Source organism: Doryrhamphus excisus, linkage group LG17 (genome assembly GCF_037039965.1).
Source record: "Doryrhamphus excisus strain RoL-2023G ecotype Guam linkage group LG17, RoL_Dexc_Guam_v1.1, whole genome shotgun sequence".
Taxonomy (NCBI): domain Eukaryota; kingdom Metazoa; phylum Chordata; class Actinopteri; order Syngnathiformes; family Syngnathidae; genus Doryrhamphus; species Doryrhamphus excisus.
This window is the reverse complement of record NC_136373.1, coordinates 412,425-418,649: the sequence shown is the minus strand read 5'-3', so window position 1 is coordinate 418,649 and position 6,225 is coordinate 412,425.

Genomic DNA, 6,225 nt, shown 5'->3' with positions numbered 1-6,225 from the left:
TAAAAACAGATTAATGGATTGATGGAATTATTAGATATGAAAGTTACACCTTTAAAGGGGAACTGCACTGTTTTCCAATCCCTATATGAAACATGAACACATGTCCATTGTTAGCTAGCTCCTATTAATGGGCTCCTATAATGGGCAAAATTGCCCAAAAAGTTCAGTTCCCCTTTAAGACCATCTACTGTATGTAACGTTGCATGATGCAACACTCACTATTTGAATATGTTTTTTTTGTGTTTTTGCTATATTCGCAAAGGCGGCCATGGCAGCTTGCCTGAAGTTTTGCTTTATGACAACTCTTACCTACTTCAGGTGAGCTTTATGACGCACACTACGTAATCAAATACTGTAATAAATAGGATTTGTTAAATAGGATTTATTCATCGAGTTAAGGCCCCTCATTCTACAAAATTGCCTTTTTAATGATGTTGGAACAGTGAAATGAGTCTCTCGAGCAGGGTCTTTCAGGTGCTGAATCGGGACCCAGAAGTGGGTCACAGACCTATTCTGGATGAAGTAACAAATCGCATAAATATTCAATGTAATTGTCTGACAGTTGGCTTGGGGAAGTTATGAAGTAGCCATTGAAGCGGAAGCTAATATCACATTTTGTTGTGTGCGGCTATCTGTGACACGTCTTAAGCGTGATGAAGTGTAGCATCACGACAGCTTTTATTTGGATTACTCGGGCCGACAACTGTCCACTATCAGGTTTTGAAGGCTAAGCTAATTGGCTAACCGATCATGATGTTGCTGTTAATAACGTGACTGTAAAATCCTGTTCCTCAGCGATAGGCTAAATGTATGAAACAAATGTATTTTACCGTCAGCTCACCTTAACATATAAGCGTGACGGGGGAGTTTTTTTTACTCGTGCAACTGAGGGTTGCTTTTCAATTGTTTGCTCTCCCCACAGCCCATCATTCATTTTCTTCTCTTCCTTTATTGCTGGTACGGAGCCCAAGTTGTTTGTCCGTCTCTCACGGAGCAACAGAAAGATAAAAAGCCCCAATAAGTCCCTGCGCCGTGTGTCGTCTCCGCACGGACACCAAGGCACTCACACATCGGGATGACTGATGGCCCGGCGCTCTGCTGTGTAAATGACAAGTGGCATCCATAACAGGCGGGTCGGGGCTGGTAAAGCGATTACGTGCATAGCGCTCGCCGTCCTGGCAAACACAGCTGGCACCATGTCCGTCATGCTCCACTTCAAGGCTAATTGCTGCGCGTGTGTAAAATCATACATTGTGTTTGAGCTTTCTTGACCCAGTCTTTTCATAGGCGGCGCATACACATCTTTATTTCCCCTCAATTACTGGGGCAACTGTGACCCAGCCGGAGGATGTCAGGGGCGGAAAAGGATGAGAAAAGCCGATAAGATACCAGGAGGAACACAAGACACGCATTATAAAGTCGTTACTTCACTATCTCATAATGACGTGTATCATAATTCATTATGCCTAAATAATGAGATGTTTATCTGCCAGCACATCTTCACATCGTGAAGATTATGATGATTGGTTGATGAGAACGCAGTATCTCAACACTGTTGTTGACAGTAGTACTATGTCAAATAGTATAAGAGAATCCAAGTGCATTTAAAATAACTTTTAAACAATTAGTCTCAGAAAATGAGAAAATGGGCCAGGGTGGGGACGCTAACGATGGAAAGGTTGCCATCAATTGGTTCAATGATGCGTGCACGTGTGTTATCGCTATTGGTCTCGCCACGTTTTGCCATCAGACTCAGATGGACGAGATTGATCCACAGGGAAATTGCTTGGTTACAGTAGCTCAACTGAAGAAGACACACTTAAATAAAATACAGTGCCATATGAATGAAATACAGTACAATAGAAAAAGAACATAAAACAATATTTCTACATTTGCATATTTCGTCCTGTACAACAGTTGGTCCATCCGACTTAAGACAGTACTGGTATCATTTAAGGGAAGCAGTAGGAGTACTAACCCAGTACGAGCCGCGCCTGTCTTGTCCAGGCAGGTCCGCTAAAGTCGGAAAGGATGCCTTGAAACATTCCTGCTGATGACCTCCACCTGTCATTTGTTCATGTCAGAATATTCATCAGACCCTACAGCAAACTCTCAATTGCACCACTAATATTGTCTTGTCGGCCTCGGGAGTCTGAGAATAAAGGATTTGTTTGCTTTATTAGACCCCCATCACTCTGCTCACTCCAGGGGGGATCTGGTGAAAGCAGCTCAACCAACCTAGGCTTGTGCTCAAGGTGCAACTTACCTTACCTTAACTTACCTTTACCTTATCTTACCTTGACCTTATCTTACCTTTACCTTACCTTACTTTACCTTACCTTACCTTTACCTTACCTTTACCTTTGCCTTACCTTACCTTACCTTACCTTTACCTTTACCTTACTTTACTTTTACCTTTACCCTACCCTACCCTACCCTACCTTACCTTACCTTACCTTACCTTTACCTTACTTTACTTTTACCTTTACCTTTACCTTTACCTTTACCCTACCCTACCCTACCCTACCCTACCCTACCCTACCCTACCTTACCTTACCTTACCTTTACCTTACCTTTACCTTACTTTACTTTTACCTTTACCTTTACCTTTACCTTTACCTTTACCTTTACCCTACCCTACCTTACCTTACCTTACCTTTACCTTACCTTACCCTTACCTTACCTTACCTTTACCTTACCTTACCTTGACCTTACCTTACTTTACCTTACCTTACCTTACCTTACTTTACCTTACCTTACCTTATCTTACCTTTACCTTACCTTTATCTTACCTTTACCTTTACCTTACCTTGACCTTACCTTACCTTACCTTTACCTTACTTTACTTTTACCTTTACCTTACCTTACCTTACCTTACCTTACCTTACTTTACCTTACCTTACCTTATCTTACCTTTACCTTACCTTTATCTTACCTTTACCTTTACCTTACCTTGACCTTACCTTACCTTACCTTACCTTACCTTACCTTTACCTTACTTTACTTTTACCTTTACCTTACCTTACCTTACCTTACCTTACCTTACCTTACCTTACCTTACCTTACCTTACCTTACCTTACCTTACCTTACCTTACCTTACCTTACCTTACCTTACCTTACCTTACCTTACCTTACCTTACCTTTAAAAGCTCATATCCGCAATCAGACTTCATTGGCGTGTGTGTTTCACCAAATATTGCTACGTGATGATTAATGGCCGTTATGCGTAGTTCCCAATGCATGTCTCTACCTTGTGGAGAACCTTATTCTTGAACCTTATTCAAATATCCCCAATCCAAAGTCGGAGACAGCTCGGGACACCAAAAGAACATCTCATTTTCTCTGAGGTGCAGACATCCACTCTGGGAGAAGTGCCCCAGCTCCTCATCTTCAGATTCTCTTTATCGTTGTCACATCACAATGCATAGAATCGTAAGCGTAAAGATGCCGGGCCTGGCTATGATGGCTGAAAACTGCTTTCAACAAGCCTCTCCACGAGCAGGAGTTGCCATCTCCTAAGATGAGAAGAAAAAGAAATCATAGTAGTGTGAGGACTCCACTTTGGTGTTTTGTTCTCATACACGACTTACAACATCCTCGTGGCCCCCGACAGGGCCATCAAATGCCGGGTCATCAACACCGACCGAGAGCAGAGATAGAAAGGAATGAGAACATTGGACGTGACCACCAAGCCCAAGAGCAGTCAGCCGTCTAAGAGAAGTAGGCAGTCGTCAAGTCGTGTCGGATTGACTGAATACAAACACTTGTTCATATTTTGGCCATGGAGATGGACCGTAAATGAATCTTCCATTTTGTCAGGGAAGGGAGCACTGTAGCCCACGTGAGCAGGAGAACATGGACCTCCACACAGAAAGGCTCTCAAGTTGAGCTGCTGCTGGACTTTGACATGCAGCTTCTGCATTTAACGGGTTGCCAAACGATGGAAGGTTTCAGTGAATTTCATTTAATAACCAACAACTATGTGAACTTTAAACATGTCATTTATTTGCCATTGACAACAACGGCACAGCAAAGCACACTGGGAAACAGGAAGAGATCCTGCATCGAACGCTGAGCGTACTACGTCAACATCGCCACCAGATGACCTGTTTTCATGACGCGCCTTTCTACATTTCCATTTGAGTGATACGACTTTCCCGGGGTGATCCCGGCATGGCAAGGCACCAAACGAAGCAACGCTTATGTAGCCATGTTGGCACGGCGGGAGCTGGACACAAAGGAACCCAAAAGTGAGAGAATGGTCGGGAGCCGTCATGGCGGAGTGGGCGGTCAAGGCCATGACATCAGGAATCTAATCAGCTGGTTTCAAGCAGTAAAACGATTTGGGGGGGTGGAAATATGCAATTATTGCTTGCATTGTATTCCCTCTAAAACAACAGAAAAACACGCCTCCTTCTATCATCCGATGTCACAAACTCTGACCTCATGAGATGAAACGGGATCATGGAGCCGTTTGAGATGCACGCCACAAAGTGACTTTAGGGGCGGATGTTGCCAAGCACCGGCATCTTCAGGTCAAGTTTGGTCGGACATTTGTGGAGATGGCAAACGCAGCAATTGGCTGCCACTACTGGCCAACCACGGTTTGTCATTGGTGAAGACATCATCCAGGAAGCCGGTGGAGACCACCATTTTGGAGCTGTAACTTGATACAAACAAGCCACTTCAAGCTAATCAGTGATGTGTGGTGTTGTGCTTCTTGGCTGGTGAGGCACTGACACCTTTAGGGTTTTTAAAATGCAATATAAAATGACAATATCTGCTGTACAATACAAAGTATCAACTGTGCATTGGACAATAGAACACAAGACTGCATGGACTCAGAGAACTTTCAAAGCATTGTGGTCTCTGGAGCCATCTAGCGGTAAAACAAAGTAATTGCACCGTGGACGCTTGATCAAGAGCTTAGCATGCTATTAAACTTATTGACAGAACATGTGACGAAAACAAGTGAAACTAAGTTACTGAGAGTAACATAAACCAAGACGGCATTTAGCACACATTGGTGTGCTAAAATCTACAATGAAACAGTTTTGGACTGGACAGAAAACGCACACGGAGTAAGATAAGCAGTAGAAAATGAATGAATGAACAACAAGCCGAGACTACAGAGAACATTTCATTACAGGAAATGACATCACGAACGCTGTTGCCAAAATAAGAGCACAGGAAACTACACAAAACTAGGCCAGAATAAAAGACTTTCCGACGTCGTACATGCAGATGCTTGAAATTTTAATCGGATCATCCAGAGAATGGGTTACATAGTTATGACAATACAGCCATCTAGTGGCCATAATGTAAACTGCTGCCAAATAGCAAGGATTGCTAAATAGCAAGTGGCGACAAGATAAAGTTTGTGATGTGCACCAGAACTTGAATTATATAGATGGGTAGGTAGGTAGGTAGGTATCTAGGTAGGTAGGTAGGTAGGTAGGTGGGTAGGTAGGTTGGTAGGTAGGTAGGTAGGTAGGTAGGTAGGTAGGTAGGTAGGTAGGTAGGTAGGTTGGTAGGTAGGTAGGTAGGTAGGTAGGTAGGTAGGTAGGTAGGTTGGTAGGTAGGTAGGTAGGTAGGTAGGTAGGTAGGTAGGTAGGTAGGTAGGTGGGTAGGTAGGTAGGTAGGTAGATACCATACAATCGATAATTCCATATCAAATGAAAATTCTCCACTTCTAATTTGATTAATGATTTATTGACAGTTACTTTTCTCCAACATGATGTCCCTCAATACCAACATTATTGACCATAAAGTTTGTTCTTCATTTTTAAATGACATTTATAGCAATGATTTAGTCATACACAAACACATGTATTGTTCATTCTCCTATTGCAATAAACAAGAAGAGCCAGAATGAGTCAGGTATTGCTACAGTTCACTATACAAACTCTTTGTCCGTCTGACAATGAAATTCCAAAATAACTTTATTGGCAAGACAAAGTTAGATCATAGCCTCTCTTGTCTCGCCCTGTGCCGCAGGAGAGACTTGAGGGCACAATAAGGCTAAGGCTAGTAGCCTACACACAGCTAACATGAAACACCTGCGCCAAAAATAAGAATGGAATATTTCCTCCCATTTGTGAATTATGATAATGACGTCATTATGTGGCGCCACTACCTGACAGATTGCAGTCCACTGGATGAAGTTGTAAGGTTAGCTTTTCCCGCCCCGCGTCAGGCCACTTTGTAACCGGACGTGGGAGTGA